This window comes from Microcaecilia unicolor, chromosome 8, assembly GCF_901765095.1.
Source record: "Microcaecilia unicolor chromosome 8, aMicUni1.1, whole genome shotgun sequence".
NCBI classification, from domain to species: domain Eukaryota; kingdom Metazoa; phylum Chordata; class Amphibia; order Gymnophiona; family Siphonopidae; genus Microcaecilia; species Microcaecilia unicolor.
In genome coordinates, this window is record NC_044038.1 from 76,542,619 (window position 1) to 76,563,440 (window position 20,822).

The 20,822-nt window shown below is 42.1% G+C and overlaps 1 protein-coding gene across 2 annotated transcripts in view; it reads right to left on the minus strand.

The window, feature by feature from the left end:
* LOC115476620 (ly6/PLAUR domain-containing protein 5-like) overlaps positions 1-18,149 on the minus strand; it is a 62,376-nt gene extending 44,227 nt beyond the window's left edge. Inside the window, exons 1-2 of one of the 2 annotated variants that reach the window (XM_030213093.1) lie at positions 18,065-18,149; positions 17,119-17,326 (exon numbers count right to left, since the gene is read on the minus strand). The gene's annotated coding sequence lies outside the window, so the exon portion shown is untranslated. Of the gene's footprint in view, positions 1-17,118; positions 17,365-18,064 lie in introns of those variants that run through there. The other variant, XM_030213095.1, reaches the window with a different exon arrangement.
* Between the last annotated feature and the right edge of the window lie 2,673 nt (positions 18,150-20,822).

Here is a 20,822-nt window from a genome sequence, read left to right on the forward strand (position 1 = left end):
TCTGATCATACAACCCACTACTGCACATACCTGGACACCTCTGACAGACTGTTCGCTCATTAGTGAAGGGATGTGTTATACCCGAACACTTAACAATTATCATACAGCACTGGATGCATCCAACAAGTACAGAAATACCAAAGGTGGACCACACCAAAAAGTGAAATTTACCCAGGGCTTTTTTTTGAGGGGGTACTGAGTACCGGCACCTTTTTCATTGTCTGCTAAAATTGACCCATGGTCCCCAAGTTTTAATGAAAGAGCTCAGGCTCTACACACCAATTCTGCCTTGTCATATATTCTGTGACTGGTTGCAGGGGGCCTGGTTATTGTGGGGTGGGTCCCTCACCACCCCACCCCTGAAGGGTGGCCTGGCATTTGAGTACCAGTACCTTTTTTGCTAGAAAAAAATGCATTGAATGTACCACCCCAAAGCGTGAGATTGAAGGCCAAATAGTGAGATTTTTCAGATTTAAAGAGTGTGAGAGTGAGAGAGCCTTCAAATGAGTGTGACACACTCCTAATGAGTGAGAGAAGAGACTCAAAGAGTGTGAGAGTGAAAATGCCTTCAAATGAGTGTCACACTCCTAATGAGTAAGAGAAAGGGTTCAGAGAGTGTAAGAGATTTCAAATGAATGAGACACGCTCCTAACGAGCAGAAGCGGAGCCAGGATGAGGCAAGTAGACGGTGCGGGAGGAGTGAGAGCAGACTTCTGCTGGCGCTGGCGCACATTTTCAGTTCAACAGGACGAGAAAAAATAGGCACTGGCGCAGGCAGAACTCCGTTTGAGGGAGCGACTGCTCCCCTGGCGCCCCACCTAGCTACGCCACTGCTAATGAGTAAGAGAAGGGGCTCAGAGAGTATGAGAATGAGAGAGCCTTCAAATGAATCTCACACCCTCCTAAAGAGTGAGAGAAGGGGTTCAAAGAGTATGAGAGTGAGAAAACCTTCAAATCAGTGTGATACACTCTGAGAGAGCCTTCAAATGAGTGTCACACACTCCTAATGAGCAAGACTTGTTTTCTCTGTTATTATAGAAGCCTAAATACTATTCCATGCCATCCGGGTCCTTCCTGCTGTTTAGAGTCAGTCTGCTTGTCTAGCTGCATCAAGGATCCATCTGGAAAGGCCTTTCTCTTTATTCCTTCCCTCCATTTCTCATCAGGGAAACATCAGCCATTACCCATACTCATGTAACCTTTTTTTTTTTTCATCCAAATCAGCATTAGATGTGTTACTCTATTAAAGTATATAAGGTTTGTTGGTGCATCCAAGTTGAGACCAGCATTCAACTCATCCAGCACACAATAATTCAGTCCAGGGCAGAATCTGAGTTCTGAACAAACTGGATTTACGTAAAATACAGCTTTCAAGCAAAAAGGGACAACAATTCTCACAATTTCCAACTATAGGCAGAGGCAGGAAAAGGGAATAACATCTGACACTTAAGTCTTTTATCTTTGGCTGCAGGGCTCTCCTCTCCTTAGAGATCCCATGTGCAATCCTCTAAGTTTGTTCCTATCACTCAGAGACTTCTTTCTTGTCCCCTCCTGCTTCTTAGGACCAGGGTCTTAAGCCACAGGAGGAAGTGGAGAAGTAACTGAACTCTTTTATACTCCTCCTTAGGATTGGCAGTGGGCTGGTTCCCCATTCCAGCTTACACCTGAAGGCTAGTGCAGTGGCATCAGCAACTATCACAGCTCCGCAGTCCTAGATCTTCCTAGTTCAAAGGCTAGGCTGCCTAAGGACTTTCTTTCCCTAGCTGTGTGGAATGATGGCCAGGGAAGCAGGAGTCAAAGATAAAGAAATGAAAACAGGGCTGGATTTTTATACCAGTCACAGCTTTCCTCCAAAAGAGGTCTCTTCCCATCATGATTTCACTGGTCAGGAGAGCCCTCCACTTGCTCCAGAAATCCAAGTGCATTGCTCTAGTAGAGCCAGTGGAGGTCTCTGCTATCCACCCTAGCTGTCTCTACACTTCTCCGATCTGATTCTTAGCAGGGAATCATCATGCATGGTTCCCATTGTTTTCTATTTTCTCCCATCCTCTTCTGTGTATGGCCAAGTGCTACAGTGACTTCTTGTGCTAGAGAAATCAAGATGTTACTTTGATGTAGTTATGTTGATATGTCAACTTTCAAGAAAGACATCAAAGTGGTTGCTATCTAGAGCAGTGATTCTCAACCAGAGATACATATCCCCTTCATGATAGATACCTCAAAGACTGTCAAGGGGTACACAGCAAGACCACTGCTGCCACATGGGAGGCAGGAGCCCAAATTGCAGGAGATAATAACCACCTGTCATTGCTGCAAGAAAAGCTAACCTCGTTTCTCTTCATGATCCATTACCCTCATTCATCAGGACTCCCTCCCACGTTCTGAATCTCTCTCTTGCTCTAAATTTGAATCAACCGGTCACAGTGCCTTCTACTGTGCTGCTCCCCTGTTATGGAACTCACTTCCCCCTGTCACTCCGCAGTGAACCCTCTCACCCTAGATTCAGGACTACTCTGAAAACTTACCTATTTACACAGGCCTTCAGTGAGTCTTTTTCATGCTGATCACAGTCCCGTTGTGTTGTCCTGCTGCAGTGCCTATGACCCTTCGCTGCTCTCTCCCCCTTCCTTCCCCTACTCTTATTTTTTCTTTCTTGTCAATTCAATGGTGTTTCTGTCCTTTTCAATTAGACTTTGTATTGTAAACAACTTTGGGGTTCCCATAGGAGGGGTGGTATATCAAGTCTGATAAACCATAACTGATCTCACAGCATTGGGTGGGGGGGGGGGGGGGGGGAGAGGGTAACACCACTTTGTCTATCATGAGAGTATTCCTCTGCAACAAGTTCCTCTATCCCATAAGCTCATCCATCCACTAATCTTTCCCATTATGACTCGCACTACCCAAGCCCATGATCTAACTCACTTATCTAGCCCTACCCACTCACTAACCCAATCTCCCATCTATCTATCTAACCCAGCCGTTCCCAATAATCCACATGTACCCACCTATCTACCCCCACCTCCTTGCTTAACCGCTCTAGCTGTTCCATAAAAGAAATCAATTAGATTTATTGAGTAAGACGTTCACTTTGTGAAATTGTGTAGCGTGATTCACAGGCAACAGACGCTGGAGGGGAAGGTGAGACTCTTCCACTTCCTGCCTCTGCAGCTGTTCCTGCTCCTCTTCCTTCTCCTATCTTTTTCTATTGTTTGGGCTTCCTGATGACCCCAAATTCTGTCAACAGCTGCCTTTTCATATGTAGCCCACAGAGCTGTAGCCAAGCAATTTGCCATCTATAGCCATTTGAGAAAGGTGTGCCTCCACCCTGTACACAACATATGTATTGCATGATAGAGAGACAGATAAAACCGAGAAGCATTAGATATAGCTAGAAATAAAGGAACATTTTCAGGACACTGCATGTCACTACAATTGTCTCTGCCCCCCCCCCCCCTTTACAGTAGAAACAGATGCGAAGCACCATGACATACACACATTCATACGTTATTTTGTGGAAATTGCATTCAGTGAATTATTTTTTTTAAGAAGCTGCATTTTGTAAGTTACTACATGCTTTGTTGATCTCATGGATAGACTATAGTAATGTTGTCTATGCAGATCTATCTGAGATTAATTTGAAGAGATTGCAAACTCTCTAAAATGCTGCAGTGACATTATTAGATAATACACACAAATTTAATCATGTTACTCCTTTATTTAGGCATTATCATTGGTTGCCTATTAAATATAGAATTGGTTCTAAAATACATAAATTAGCACACAAAAGGGTTCCTTTTACTAAGGCGCACTGAAAAATGGCTTGTGGTAGTGTAGGCGTGGGTTTTAGGTGTGTGCCAATCCATTTTCCAGCGCGCTTGTAAAAAAGGCCTTTGTTATTTTTGCCGAAAATGGACGTGTGGCAAAATCAAAATTGCCGCGCGTCCTAGAGGTAAAGTCTCACGTGGTTACCGGGCAGTAATGACCTACAAGTGTCAAGTGCCACTTGACGTGCGTCCATTATGTATGCCCAAAAATAAAAAATATTTTTCAGACGCGTGTATCGAACGCGCACAAAAAAATGAAATTACCACAAGAGCCATGCGGTAGTCGGGTGGTAACTCCATTTTGGCATGCGTTGTGGCATAGTAAAAGGGCCCCTTAGCTTTTTATGAATTGGTGCCTTATTGAAGAACTCTAGTGATACCTTATGTACTTAGCAGGGTTCTGATATCATTGCAGGATTTTAGAATGGAGGTGCTTCATTTATCTAGAGTAAAATGGGGGCGGACAGGAGAGAGACAAGAGCTTTATTTTGCTTAGCTCCACATTTGTGGAAGGGATTACCAAAACATTTTCAAGCAGAGTGGAGGAGTAGCCTAATGGTTAGTGCAGCAGGCTTTGCTCCTAGTGACCTGGGCTCAATTCCTACTGCAGCTCCTTGTGACTTTTGGCAAGTCACTTAAGGGCCCTTTTACTAAGGCGCATCCAAAAGTGGTCTACGCTGGTGTAGGCACGAGTTTTGGATGCGCGCTGGTCCATTTCCTGAGCGCGCCTGGAAAAAGGGGATTTTTTTATGTGCCAGAAAAGGGGCATGCAACAAAATGAAAACCAGCGTGCATCCATTTTCAGCCTGAGACCTTAATGCCACCCACTGACTTAGCGGTAAGGTCTCACATGCTAACCAAGCGGTAAGCGTGCAATGCACACCAACTACCGATTACTACCAGGTAAGGGCCCCGCGTTAGAAAATAGAAAATATTTTCTACTGCATGTTTTGGGCATGTGCCAAAAATGGAATTACCGCCCAGGGCATGCAGTAGCTGGGCGGTAGTGCAAATGTGACGCATGTTGGACACACGTAGGCACCTACGCGCCTTTGTAAAAGGGCCCCTTAACCCTCTATTGCCCTAATACTGAGTTCTTTTTTTTTTTTTAATCTACGGTTGTGACATTTGCTTCAAGGGAAACTTTTAAATCGTTGCTAGCGGGGGCCCTAACTCCCTTTGAGGAATTGCTTAGTACTGACCTAAGACATGGTAAAATGATATCCTATCTGTATACTTTAATGGAGAACTCGGGGCCTTGTATACCCAAGTTTGTAGAGACATGGGGTAGAGATTTGGGCCTTTCACTCTCTAATCAGGACTGGTCACATATCTCCCAGAATACTTTTCGACTCTCTAGCTCTGTGAGCTTGGTGGAGAATGGGATAAAATCTCTTTATGGGTGATATATGTCCCCATCATGATTGGCTCGAATTTTCCCATCTCGGAGGAGTCAGTGATGGAGAGACTGTGGGCAGGAGGGCACCTACGTGCATATGTGGTGGGAATATGCTTTTGTTTACCACTTTTGGAAGGAGTGGGTGAGAATGTTTTCTAATGTGTTTGTGTTTTCCATAATGGCTAATCCTAGTCTTTTTCTTTTGCATTTGCTACAAACATCAGTGCCACCAGAGATTGTTAAATTGCTATTGCCTTGTATTGTGGTCCTCTGCCGTGAGGTGGCTAAATGTTAGTGTACAAAGGTGCTTCCTGCCTCTTCTCAGGTAAGAAATGCCCTTTGGGAAGCTTATTATTTGTGTTAGCTGACTGCTCAAAAACGCGGTAAGCTGATGAAATTTGACAAGTTGTGGCCACTGTTTCTGCTTTGGTTCCAGCACACATTTTCATGATCTATGCGTCCCTGTTGAACTGGATGGTCTATTGACTGATTATTGCTTTACAATGTGTTATAGTATATTGAATTGTATGGATGCATTACTTTGAATGTTTTAGGGATTTCTTTCTTCATGTTATACTAACACTGTAGGGGAAGCTTAGCCGAGATTGGGTGGCAAAGTCGGTGGTGGGAGGCGGGGCTAGTGGTTGGGAAGTGGGGCTAGTGCTGGGCAGACTTCTATGGTCTGTGCCCTGAAAATGGCAGAAACAAATCAAAGTCAGTTATACACAAAAAGTAGCACATATGCGTTTATCTTGTTGGGCAGACTGGATGGACTGTGCAGGTCTTTTTCTGCCATCATCTACTATGTTACTCACGTTACTATGTAAGGTACCAAAGCTCAGATTGTGAGCCCTCTAGTGACAGAGAAAGTACCTGCATATAGGACTAGATTCAATTGATGGCAGTGAAAAAATTTCCGCCTAGCCGTATTCTATAGACAGCACCCACATTTAGTTGCTGTTTATAGAATACACCTAGGAACCATGACAGCGCCTTATTCTAGGCGTGGCTATGTATGCCAAGTAAAACTTGATGTAAATGCCAGTGCCTACCTTGGGTACAGAGGAGGTTTATTCTATAACCCTACACATAAAATTGTCAGAATGCCCACAAACTGCCCATTCCATGCCCATGGCCATGCCCCTTTCTTGCAGCGTGCATTAGAATTTGTGCGCACCACTTTACAGAATACACTTAGCAAGTAGTGCCCATAAATTCTAATTAATGCCAATTAGTGCTGATAATTGCTTAACATCCAATTATCAGTGCTGATTAGCTTGTTAAGTTATGCGCATTGTTATGGAATACACTTTGATTTCCGCTCGGAAATCTCGGTGCAATATATAGAATCCGGGGAATAATGTGTACAGAGCTGTGTAAGTCTAATAGTACAATAGAAATGATTAGTAGTAGCAGTAATTTATGATTATCCTTAAGAGTTATTTTTTCCATCAAGTGTTTGAGGATGTACAGGTGAGGATCTACTGATAAGTCTTCAATTGTTGAGAGATGGATGTTATGAACATAAAAGTTCTTTGTGTGAGTGTTGTAGGTCTTTCCTATTTTAATAACTGGAGTTCTTTTCTTTTTAAATATTCTGTGGGCGTCTTAGCTCAAGTTATCTGCAGCATGGCACATAGGAATAAAATGGGCCCTGCTGCAGATAACTCGAGCTAATCTTTAGTAAAAGACCCCCTGTATTTTTATTGTTACCCACTGTGATCTGAAGAAGCCAGGTGCTATATAAAAGTTTTAATAAACATAACTATAAACACTGGACTTAAATGGCAGCATTTAGAAGGTGTGGGGTAACAATGTCACGATACGAAACACAAAAGTAAGCTTTATAAGTGCAATTTTTTTAAAGCCGAGAATCCATTCTCTTAACAATATGATATTAAAAAGTCCCTCGATGATCTAAAAGAATCGTCACAGGCTGTGATATTTTTTAAACGACCCAACAAGAATAGCACAGACTGCAAGGACTCCACGACCAACTTTAGCCCTGTTCTACTAATAAAGAACTTTCCATTTGACGCATATCACATGCAAGAGACCAAGTAAGCAAGGTTTTCTTCCTACCATCCAGTACTTATAAACCCTGGTACACCTACCAGTTTCCCTTGCAGTGAAACATAGACATCAATACAATATTTTCAGTCCTTTGCATTTCTTGTCTTTTTATTCTTAGAGTCGATTTTCAAAAGAACTTGTGAAGTCTGGAGGTAATTCTATAGTCCAAAAGGAAATCTAAATCTTCCACTCTAATGCAAAAGCAACACCTCAAAGATATGGTTGGAAAAAAGGTATCAAACTGGTGAAAACAATATATTTATTGATTATGATATGTTCAATCTTGATCCAATACAAGTGTAGACATTGTCCCAGATGTACCTATAGTCAACACAGGCCGTGTTTCGACTTTTTTCAGCTTTCATCAGAACTAAACTGCAACTATGGACTGTAATATGAAAATATCCAGAAATTCTAAATAAACGAAAGTCACTGTTTGAAGCTGCTAGAAAGAAGAATGCTATCCTCCTCTGAAAAAATGTGAGAACGCTAGAGTTGTGCAGTTCTCTTAAAAAGTAAATAACGCAACAGTAGCGTTCTTTCCAGTAGCTTCAAACAGTGACTTTTGTTCATTCAGACTTTCCGAATATTTTCACATTGCAGTCCGTAGTTGCAGTTTACTCCTGATGAAGGCTGAGAGAGCAGATACATGGCCTGTGTTGAGTATAAGTGCATCTGGGACTATGTCAACACTGGTATTGGATCAAGATTGAACATACCGTAATCAATAAAGATATTGTTATCACAAGTTTGGGTCATCTTGATACATTTTTCCACCTACTTCTTTGAGGTGAAGATAATTCTATAACCAGGCACCTGGTAGAAGCTTATTTAATACAAAACATAGGCGTCTACTTTCCTTTATAGAACACTAGCATAAATGTAAAAATACACACCTGTATAAGAAAGGTATGAGTACTTACTCCAGCCATAGAGCACAGGCTAAGTGTGTACAAATAAGTATTCTGTAAGTTATGCACATAAATGTGATCCCGTCCATGCTCCACCCAGACTGCGGCTATATATATGCCTAATCAGTATGGAAGATATGCACATATTTACAGAGTAGCTCTTAGGCTGGAATTTGGAATTTACATGTGTATGTATTGTGCACCCATTATCTCCCTTAATTCTATAAAATTAACACTTAGCCCCTAATTCTATAAAAGTTACCAAAAATTGGGCATGTGCCCAATTTGTGTGCACCATTTAACTGAATAGCGAGCTAATTAGTGCCAATAATTGGCTTTTTAACAAGCAATTATTGGCACTAATTACATTTAATTGGCATTTACGTATGTAAATTTAGGTGTGGGATCTGTGCCTGAAATTTACGCAAGATCTGAAAAAGGGATGCAGAAATGGGAGGGTCATGGGCGTAATGTGGGTGTTCCTAAAATTAACATACGTTGTTAAAGAATAATGGTTATACGTGCCTAATGTAGACGTGCACATTTGTACCATGTTTCAGTTGGTGCAAATGGCTGCGCCTAAAGTTAGGCGCGATTCCTGAGCATAATGGCTAATCTATAAACCTCATCTAACTTTAAGCGCAGCTTATAGAATAGCGCTTTTTTCAGTGCCATGTATACAGTCTAGCCCTTAACGCACAAAGTTGCAGGCAACTTAATTTAATAATTGGAGTTAACAGCAAATTATTGGCTTCAGTTGGTGTTAATTGTCGTTAAAAAACACCAATTGGCAGTTCTGTGACTGCCCTTAGTCACTAGTCTAGAAGCTGCATATGCAATTTCTAGATCAAGATCATTTATCCACAATTATGGGAGAGGATATAGCAATAGGAATCGGATCAGAGTTAGCATCTAGAAAATTCTGTAAATGTGATAGATCAGAAAATATCTAATATTTCCATGAAGCTTCACAAAACATTTACAGGGAAATTGTAAGAAAAACATTGCCTCCAGGGACAAAATCTGCTGACGTTTGTCTGAAAAGGCTTTGTGTCTTGCTTGTGTCTCCCTGGATAAATCAGGAAAAATTATTATATGTAAACCACAAAAGGTAACTGACTTATAGTGGAAATATAATTTTAGAATCAAGTGTCTGTCCTGCTGTAAGGCAAAGGTAGCAATTAATGTAAATTTAACCACAAATTCAGCTTGGAAGTTTTCCAAAAACCCAGGGGATGTTTTACTAAAGATTAGCTCGAATTATCTGCAGCAGGGCCCGTACGAATAAAATGGGTGCTGCCATTGGAGCCGACTCTGTGGGTGCTGTGGGTGCTTGAGCACCCCCAATATTGAAAAAATTCCTTGTATGTGTCCAGGGAGGGGTTATTTCCATTGGGCATAGCACCCCCAATAATTTTGAAAAGTTGGCTCCTATGGGTGCTGCTGCAGATAACGAGCTAATCTATAGCAAAGGACCTCCCCTCCCCCAGTTAGGTCAAAAGATGTATGTCCTGATGTTGCATCTTGATTTTCCCTCTTCTGCTCTTCATTATCTCTTCCTTTAGTTCTATATAGTATCCTCTTGTAAGAGGAGGAAGAGATTCTTTAGGTACATAAGAACTTAAATATTGCCATATTGGGACAGATCAAAGGTCCATCAAGCTCAGCATCCTGTTTCCAACAGTGGCCAATCCAGGTTGCAAGTACCTGGCAAGATCCCAAAACAGTACAACACATTTTATGCTGCTTATCCTAGAAACAAGCAGTGAACTTTTCCCAAGTCCATTTTAATAATGGCTTATGGATTTTTCTTTTAGGAACCTATCCAAACCTTTTTTTTAAACCCCACCAAGCTAACTGCTTTTACTACATTCTCTGGCAAAGAATTCCAGAGTTTAATTACACGTTGAGTGAAGAAATATTTTCACCGATTTGTTTTAAATTTATTACTTTGTAGCTTCATTGCATGCCCCCTAGTCCTAGTATTTTTGGAAAGAGTAAATAAGTGATTCATGTCTACCCGTTCCACTCCACTCATTATTTTATAGATCTCTGTCATATCTCCCCTCAGCCATCTCTTTTCCAAGCTGAAGAGCTCTAGTCAATTTAGCCTTTCCTCATAGGGAAGTCGTCCCATCCCCTTTATCATTTTCATCACCCTTGTCTGTACCTTTTCTATTTCCACTATATCTTTTTCTGAGATGCGGTGACCAGAATTGCACACAATATTCGAGGTGCGGCCATACCATGGAGTGACACAAAGGCATTATAACATCCTCATTTTTGTTTTCCATTCCTTTCCTAATAATATCTAACATTCTATTTGCTTTCTTAGCCACTGCCGCACACTGAGCAGACGGTTTCAACGTATCACGATGACACCTAGATCCCTTTCCTTTTGACAATATCTCTTAACTATGTCCATAGCCAATGTTGTGGGCAATTTAGGGAAATTGACTAGACGTAGATTCAAACTTCTATTAAAGTTATCAAACATCTCCAATCTTTGATGAACTAAGCCTTTACCATAATAAATGCAGCTTGACAAGATTGAGTTTGTCCCAGGGTATTTTCCACTTTCTCTAGTCTCCTATTAAAAGTATCTAGTCATTCTTTTTGTTGCTTCATCTGAGAAGAACAGGTCCAGAAACTTCCATAACTTTATCAATACAACCCATCAGAGACTGTTCCAATTCAGCATAGGCTTCCCAGCCATCACACAAAGTGGTATCCTCAATCTTCTAAAAGTCAAACTACCTGTTTACAAAGTCCTTTTATCCAAGTCCCAGAGGTAACTCAGCATGATCAAGTTCTTCTTTTTCTCATTGGCACAGACACCCCTCTCCTCAAGTCACTTCACTGGCTTCCGATCAGGTACCGCATACAGTTCAAGCTTCTCCTATTAACGTACAAATGCACTCGATCTGCAGCCCCGCCTTACCTCTCTACCCTCATCTCCCCTTACGTTCCTACCTGTAACCTCCGGTCTCAAGACAAATCCCTCCTCTCAGTACCCTTCTCCACCACCGCCAACTCCAGGCTCCGCCCTTTCTTCCTCGCCTCACCCCATGCCTGAGCCCATACGCCAGGCCCCCTCCCTGCCCATCTTCAAAGCCTTGCTCAAAGTCCACCTCTTCAATGTCACCTTCAGCACCTAACCACCATACCTCTATTCAGGAAATCTAGACTGCCCCCACTTGACACTTCGCCCATTAGATTGTAAGCTCTTTTGAGCAGGGACTGTCCTTTTTTGTTAAACTGTACAGCGCTGCGTAACCCTAGTAGCGCTCTAGAAATGTTAAGTAGTAGTAGTAGTAGAAAATCTGGGGCTGCAGCAGCTGGAGCCATCCCATCTGAAGCACTCACAGTGGCAGTGACTTCCACATCCAGTATGAGGGCCTTGCTTCTAGCCACCATAGTGTATTCCAGGCTGAGCAACACATCACTAGCACTCAAAGAGAAAGGATATAGCACCTTTCTATGGCTTTTACAACTACATTCAAAGCAGTTTACATAGTATATACAGGTACTTATTTGTACCTGAGGCAAGGAAGGGTTAAGTGGCTTGCCCAGAGTCACAAGGAGCTGCAGTGAGAATCAAACCCGGTTTCACAGGATTAAAGTTCACTGCACTAACCAGTAGACTACTCCTCCACTCACAGACAAACCCTCCAGAGCACTGTCTTAAAGCTCCAGATTAGCACCAACTGAATCAGCAGGAATAGCAATCTTGGCCATCAGCTGTTAGATCAAAGAGGCATTCATGCTGTCCTCAGATAGGTAAAAGTGGAGGAGTAGCCTAGTGGTTAGTGCAGTGGACTTTGATCCTGGGTAGCTGAGTTCAATTCCCACTTCAGCTCCCTGTGACTCTGGTCAAGTCACTTAACCCTCCATTGCCCCTGGTACAAAGTAAGTACCTGAATACATGTAAACCGCTTTGAATGTATTTATTTATTTATTTTGCTGCATTTGTATCCCACATTTTCCCACCTATTTGTAGGCTCAATGTGGCTTACAATATGTTATAACAATAATCACATTAATGTAATAAGAAATGTAGTTGCAAAAACCTCAGAAAGGCAGTATCAAGTCTCATTTCCCTTCCCTCTTGCCTATATTACAGCACGCCAAGAAGAGCTGTTACTCTGCCAAAATGTTGCCTGCCAGTGGCTGCCACCATCTTGCTCCACCCCCTCAAGTGCTTTTCCATTATTTCTGTGAACAGATAAATTTTGAATTTAGAGGAGATGTGGGCTTCATTGCTGGGTTCAGGTACCAAAAAAAAAAAAAAAAAAAAGACCTCAAGAGCTTAAGGAGGGGTTTGGAATCAATTTTAGTTTTGGAACATGCACTGGAGTGAAATTATCTTTATTACTAAGTCCCTCAGTAGTAGACCAAGCCCTACAAGTCTTGAGGTCTTAACCCCTTAATGCCCAATTTTTGTTCATTGATGCAGTAAAGAAATTGTACGCAAATAGCACCTGTGCAAAACTCAGGGAGAGCACAACAGACCCATGTCCGGAAGGTTCTGAACAAAGAGCAGCTAGTGCTGTCACATCTAAGCAGAAAAAAGTATTGGCACACATCGGTACATGTGCTGGATGTTATTCTGTGCATTAGTATCAGCATCACAAACATTTTATGCACAGAATAGCATTCTATCACATGCAGAGTTATATATGCCATTATTTTTTTCTGCTCAGACACATGCACAGCACTAGCTGCTCTTAGTGCAGAATCTTCTGTGCATGCATCCAGTGTGTTGTCCCCTGATTAGCGCATAGTTTTTCACAAGTCCTATTTGCATATAGTTTGTTTACAGCATCAGTGAGCAAAAAGTATGAGTTAAGCTTGCCTTAGAAGCCTTGTACTAAACCATCAGCATACAACTCTAACACAAGCTTTCTAAATCGGCCTCAAACGTAGAAATATAGAAACTGAGAAAAATGAAGGCAGATAAAGAGAACGTGGGCCTATCCAGTCCACCCATCCATCCCCTCTACTATCCCTTTCATTCCCTTAGAGATCCTATGTACTTGACTTAAGCTTTCATGAATTCAGATACAGTTTTCATCTCTACCACTCCACCACCTCCACCAGGAGGCTGTTCCATGAATTCACCACCCTTTCCGTTGAAGAAGTATTTCCTCAGGCTACTTCTGAGACTATCACTTTCACCTTCTTCCTATGTCCTCTCATTCCAGATCTTCCTTTCAATTAAAAGAGATTCACTTCCTCTACATTTATGCCATATAGATATTTAAATGTCTCTACCATATATCCCTTCTCCTGGTTTTCCTCCAGAGTTTATATGTCTACCCCCATATGCATTATAATGAAGACCACTGACCATTATAGTAGCCACCCTCTGAACTGACTCCATCCTGCTTATAACTTTTTGAAGGTACGGTCTCTAGAACTGTACACAATATTCTAAGTAAGTTCTCCCCAGAGTCTAATACAGGGGCATCATCACCTCCTTTTGTGTACTGGTCATTCCTTTCTCTATGCATCCAAGCATCCTTCTACCTGTTTGGCCACCTTAAGATCATCACATACGATCATACCTGAAGTCCCGCTCCTCTTTTATGCACAATAGTTCTTCACCTCCTAAACTGTACCATTCCCTCAGGTTTTGCAGCCCAAATGCATGTTTTTTAGCTTTAAATCTTAGCTGACAAAATTACGGACCTTTCTTTAAGCTTCGCTAGGTCCTTTCTCAATTATCCACACCATCAGGGGTATCTTCCCTACTGCAGATTTTGGTATCATCTGCAAAGAGACAAACCTTACCAGACAGCCCTTCAGTATTATTGCTTACAAAAATGTTAAAAAGAACTGTCCCAAGAACCGAACCTTGCAGCATACCACTGGTAACATCCCTTTCCTCCGAGCGAGCTCCATTTATCACTACCCTCTGTCACCTTCCACTCACCAGTTCCTAACTCACTTTAGGGCCCTTACCAAGGGCACTCAGTTTATTTATTAGTCATCTAGGTGGAACCATGTCAAAGGCTTTCCTAAAATCGAAATACACTACATCTAGCTCTCTCCATCAATCCAACTCTCTGGTCACCCTGTCAAAGAAATTAATCAGATTTGTCTGACAAGACCTGCCTCTATTGAAACCATGTTGCCTCAGGTCCTGTAATCCATTGGATTCTCAAAAATTTACTATTCTGTGTTTTGAAATCATTTCCATTAATTTACTTACCACTGAGGTCAGACGTACCGGACTCTAGGTTCCAACCTCTTCCTTACTTCCACTTTGGTGGACCACATCCACCCTTCTCTAGCCAACAATGTGTCATTGATGTCACCATTCCCCCTTGCTCCTCCCCAGTAAGAATATTGTTGGCACCACTCAAGAAGAATATTATACAGTTTGCTGAACAAGTGTAGGCAAACTGTCAGACTTAGGGCCTTCCTATTCCAAGTAAAACACATGCCAAAATGTTGGTCATAAATACTGACCTCCTGAAGTATTCAGTAACAGAATCTGGACACCCAGATGCTGTTAAGAATTAATGCTTACTCCCCAGATTCAATATAGCGCGCCTAGCGTTCAGCTCTGAAATCTAAACATATCGTATAACAAAATGCGTAACTTAATTGGCTTAACAAGCCGATCAGCATTCTTAACAGCACTTATCAAGCAAAAATGAGCACTAATTGGCAGTAATTAGAATTTACACGCATAACTCGCTAAGTGAGCCTAACTTCTAACACACGTAGGCAAAAAGGGGCATGGTTATGGGTGGGGAAATGGGCATTTCATGGGCATGCCAAAATGTATGCATGTTGTTATAGAATATGGCCCAGTGTGCCTAAATCTACATGCCAGGATTTACGCCATGTTTTCATTGGTGTAAATGGATGCACAATCTTTAATGAGATGGACCTGACATAGGCCATGTTTCGGTACACAAATGCGCCTGCCTCAGGGGTCAATCTAGTGTTTCTTTAAATTAGAAATAACCCAGATTGTCCTTTAATAAAAATGTTTGTCTGTAATGACTTGTACAGATGCTTCCGAATATAGTGGTGAAGGTCAGAAAAACCGCCAAATGAACGGTACTGTATTTGGAAGCGCCTGGTACAATTCATTACAGCCAAACATTTTTATTAAAGAACAATCTGGGTTATTTCCAATTTAAAGAAACACTAGATTGACCCCTGAGGCAGGCGCATTTGTGCGCCAAAACACGGCCCGTGTCTGGTCCTCATTAAAGATTGTACCATTGTTCCAGTTCTGGTGGCCCTTTTGTGCTTTTTTGGTGCTGCTCTGCTTGGTGTACTTTTGGACCCTCTCTTTTTGCTGTCTGGTAAATCAATGCACTAAATTTTAGGAGCTGGGATATCAACTAAGCATATTCTATATACTGCACCTAAATCTAAGCGATGCTAGTAGAATACTCTTAGGAGTAAATGTTGTCCATGCAGACTTTTTAGGCGCCATATATAGAATCCCCCCTTAGCGCTTTGCATCTTGGCGCCTAACTTTCAACGCCCTTTATAGAATTGTTCTCTTTGGCTTTGATGCATTGTAAACAAGTTATGATTGTGCTGTGCAGGTGTATTGCCAAATTTGTCGTCAGATATTTGCTCAATAGATCCTTCATTTCATCTGAGTTTCTATGACCAAGGCTTCTGGTCCGCATGTGTGTGTAGTTCTAGGGTGAGAGTTGGGTAGCAGTTGCTGTAACTTTCCTGTATCTGCTGATGAATTTGTATAGGTTGTCACCTTATCTCGCTTCGCTAATCACTCCATACATCTCTTTGAGAGCTCGCCGATCTGTCTAATATTCTTGATAGTCTAGTCCCTCAGTTTTTCATGCCTGTCTAGAGTTCACTTAGCAATGAACCTTTTTGAAATTCAGATATGCTCTAAAGACTCATCTTTTCATGCAGACTTTTGATGGTGCCTTTGGAACTGTGCCAGCCCCCCCCCCCCCCCCCCCCCACTTCTCTACCCTGACTACTTGTCTCCTTATTCTTTTTTTTAATGATGATTTATTAACTTTCTTTCCTATAACTAACTGATTTTCCTTTCTTTCTTTGGTTTTTATGTACATCACTTTGGTTGCTCTGAATGGCATTCTATCAAGTACCAATAAGCATAAACATAATTCCTTCTGCTATGACTTCTGCCCCCTTCTGATTGTGCACATTTCATTGGACATGCACGGTAAAACCATTGCTGACCTGATGTTTCACCAAAGACAGTTTTCCTCTAGGTGTGATGTACACAGGTAATTTTGTCTTATTTCCAATGGTTGTGACACAGTTAAGCCACCCGTATCCTGTTCCCTCTGCAGCAGGGGTTTACAAGATACCCACAATGAATATGCATGAGGCAGATCTTCACTGTATGGAAATCTATCTCATGAATATTCATTGTGGATATCCTGAAAACCAGACTGTATGGGTGTGCCCCAAGGATTGGGTTGAGAGAACCCTTGCTCTACAGTAATGCCTTTCCAGTCATGCCAAGTTACCCAGTTCCATATTGGAAATTTTTGGCCAGTCCAGGTTTTGAACTTACATCCCAAAGCAGGGTGAGATTTGTAAAGCCTAATTCTACCCATTGAAATCAGTGCTTCAAGTCCCATAGTGCACCAGGACAGGGTGATCAGAAATCCAGGACTACCTCAAAACCTCCACCCTGGAACTGGATAGCTTGGCATCTCTGCCTTTCCCATCTGCAGTGAAAGCTTTCTTTTCTGCCACATTTCATTAAAGTAAATTAAAAAAAAAAAGTCCCTTATCACTGGCCATGTGGCTTGTTGCCCCAATGCCCCTGAGTTAAAGCAGGAGCCTGATGAGCAGAGTTTTCTGTGTGACTGCAGCTCCACAGCTTCTGTGTCTTTTTATGTTTTTACTTCTGGCTGCACTCGCTGTTTCTTACCTCATTCCTCCTTCCAAATTGGGCAGGCTCTGTTTAGATATCCAAACCTTTTGCATCCACGTCACGCTCTGGTTCTGTTTCCCCTTTTGTCTGTTCTCCAGCTCTGCTGATTCTAATCTCTTTGTCTCTCTCTTCACCTTTGTTTCTCTCCTGTGGTTGTGATCTGGCTTCTTGGACGTTAAACAAAGCTCAGTAGGACCTAGAAAGGCTGCACAGCACGAATGCTACAATGTGATTATCTTTTATTTTCTCTTCAATTCCACATAGCTGCTCTTCAGTTTCCAGCACTCAGTTTATACACCCTTGCATTCCCTGGCATTCCTGCGGCTCCATTTACTGTTTAAATTAACACTTTCATGCTGCCCTTCATGGAATGGATTTAGAAATGCAGTATAAATAGGAATTGAGGCAACCAGGTTGGGACATGTCAAGTTCCACTAGTATTTTAGAAAAGGATCTGCCGTCACAGAGTCGGTTCTAAAATACATCTAGGAATGTGTGCACCGGTTACGTGGTTATACAATAGGAGCATGCATTTTATTATTATTATTTATTAGGATTTATTTACTGCCTTTTTGAAGGAATTCACTCAAGTCAGTGTACCGCAAGAATAAGTCAATTACAACAGTAAAAATATTCAAACAGCAATACAAAGTGTGGCACAGTATGCTACATTACAATGTCAACACAAAACACAATAAAACTGTTTTTAATAGACACCATAAGGTGTAAGCAAAGAGAGAATATATAGATAGATAAGATAGAGTAACAAGAGTAAGAAAATAAGGGACTAGTTAAAGAGAATTGCAAATGAGGTCAGAATGGTGCTTGAACATTATCTTGACTAGGGTAGGAGTGGATAAACATGTCTTGCTATACTATATGCAGCCGGTGACATTTACTTCTTCCGTTAAAGGCCTGGTTGAAGAGCCAAGCTTTCATCTACTTCCTGATAGTGTTGTGTAGAGTGAAGACTTTCCAGGAGTGCATTCCAGAGCATGGGGGCTACTCCAGAGAAGGCTTGCTTGCGGGTATCCCATTGTATGATGTCTTTGGAGAAGGTGTGGTTAGGGAAACTCCTTGGGAGGACCGTAGTGAACCTGAAGGTGTGTAGAGGGAGATCCTGTTATTCAAGTACTTTGGGACATTTCCTTTAAGTGCCTTGAAGGTCAAACAGAGAGTTTTAAATTTGGCTCTGTATTCTACTGGTAACCAGTGAAGTTTGTGCAAAAATGGTGTGATGTGGTCACATTGCTTAAAACCTTCGCTTAGTCTTGCTGCAGCATTCTGAATCAATTGGAGCTGGTACCAGTGTAGAGTGCATTACAATAATCCAGTTTTGTTGTTATCATGGCATGCACAACTGAGACAAGGCTTGCCTTCTCAATGTAAGGAGACAGGCAGGTGAGGCAGCGTAGTTGTCACAAGTGATAGAAACTGCTCTTGAAGGTTGCTTGGATTTGGGGGATCAGAGTAAGTGTTGAATCAAGCTGTATTCCAAGGTTCCTGACTTGTTATTTGAGGGTGATCATATTTCCAAAAAGAGATTTTGATGTCCTGTATATCCCCACTTGTGTAAGGGACCTATAGAAGCTCAGTTTTACTTGGGTTCAGGCAAAGTTTGTTGTTTTTAGCCCATTCTTGAATTGAAGTTAGACAGATAGTTTATTCAAGGCTGTGGGTAAGTCAGGTTCAGTGGATATGAGTAGCTGCATGTCATCCGCATAGATGTAGAACTGAGTGTCCATCGACTGAATCAGCTTGGCTAGTGGCTTGAGGTAGATATTGAATAGAATAGGTGACAGTATCAATCCTTGTGGTTCCCCACAGGTCAGTGCCAATGGTGGTGATGAGGTGCTGCCTAACACTATGGTTTGCTGCCTATCTGATAGATAGGATCTGAACCAGGCAAGTAATAGATACCTGTTTCTGCCAGTCGTGCTAGCATAATATCAGGATCCACAGTGTCAAAAGCTGCTGAGAAATCTAGCAGTACTAACACCGAGGCAAATCCCCTGTCTTGGTTTCTGTGAATATCATCTAGTGAATTCCTTCAAAAAGGTGGTAAATAAATCCTAATAAATAAATAGTAGGGATACTATGACTGTTTCTGTTCCTTAACCGGTCTGAATCCAGATTGACATGGATCTATCCAGTTTCTCTCTTCTAGTCAATCATTGAGTTGATCACAGACTGTTTGTTCTATAAGTTTCCCTAAAAATGGGATGTTGGATGCTGGCCAGTAGTTTTCAAGTTTGTCTTGGTCAAGGTTGTTCTTCTTTAGCAAAGGATGCACAACTGCCCTTTTTAATGCAGTTGGTATTTGTCCATTAGAAAGAGAGGAGTTCACGATTTTTGTGGCACCTTCTATTAGGCCCCTGCTTACCTGCTGCACTATCTTTGATGGGCAGGGGTCAAGGGAACAGGTAGTTTGTCGAAGGTTTCTTAGGATTTTGTCAAGGCCCTCCTCTGTTTTTGGGTTAAAAGAGTCCCATATCTCTGTGTCAGGAGAAGATGAGTTTGTGAGCTCCTGGTTAGCTGATTGGAGACTGCGTGGGACTGCCTGTTAATCCTGGCGGAGACTTTTAATTTTGTTGGCAAAGTATGCAGCAAAATTGGCTATCCAGAGGTATAGCTAGGGGGGTCACCAGGGGAGCAACCACCCCCTCCCCCCAAACGGACTTCTGATGGCGACGGCACCTATTTTTCACGTGATCTGTCACATTTAAAATAGGCACCAGCACCATCAGCAGTCTGCTGTCCGCTCCCCCTGTGCCCTCAATCTGGCTATGCTTCTGCAGTTATTCTGCCTAAAGTTCTGCTTCAGACGGTAGAAAGCATTGAAGGTGTGGATTGAAGACCACGTTGCCACCTTTCTAATTTCTTCAATGGAGGCAGAACGAAAATGGGCTACTGAAGCCACCAAGGCTCTTATATTGTGAGCAGTGATACAGCCATAAAGAGTCAGCCCAGCCTGAGTATACGTGTAGGAGATGTGGAGGGGCATAATCGAAAGGTCATCCAAGTACGCATTAGGACGTCCTTACGAAAACGTCCAAAATCAGGCATGTATAATCGAAAAATAGTATGGGCGTTTTTCGATAATCGATTATCCCTGTTGCAAATCGACCAAATGAGGAGCGCATAAACGTTACTAAATAGGGCGCCCTAACACGTTCGATTATTGCAGCTGAAAAGACCAAATCAGAAAATGTGTACAAGAATGTACATAGTTGTACCGCAAGTACAGTGCATGCTGTTCTGGACATCCAGGTACGGGAAATATGAGGGACGTTCATACGCGTCAAATACAGGAAGATCATGCCGCTCCACCCAATATTCGTCATATGTGCCCTATTTGGATGTCCGGAACTACATGCATTGTACCTACTGAACATGCAGCTATATGCATATTGTGTGTATGTGAAAAGGGTTGGGGCTTCATACTCATCTATATAAGGCAAGTTCCGCACGCACGAAGGGCCTGCATGCATAACAACCAGTCATGCATGTCAGGGACATCTATGATTACGACGGCGTCCACGTGCTGATAGGGCCATATATGGGATGGTAATCCATATATGGAGCTGTGCACGAAACGACGTCCATCACGCAAGGGCGTCCATATAAGGCACTTGTTTTCCAACAACACCTATTCTCACTGAAAAAATGGCACACCGACGTGAGCCAAACTTTAGCCACGC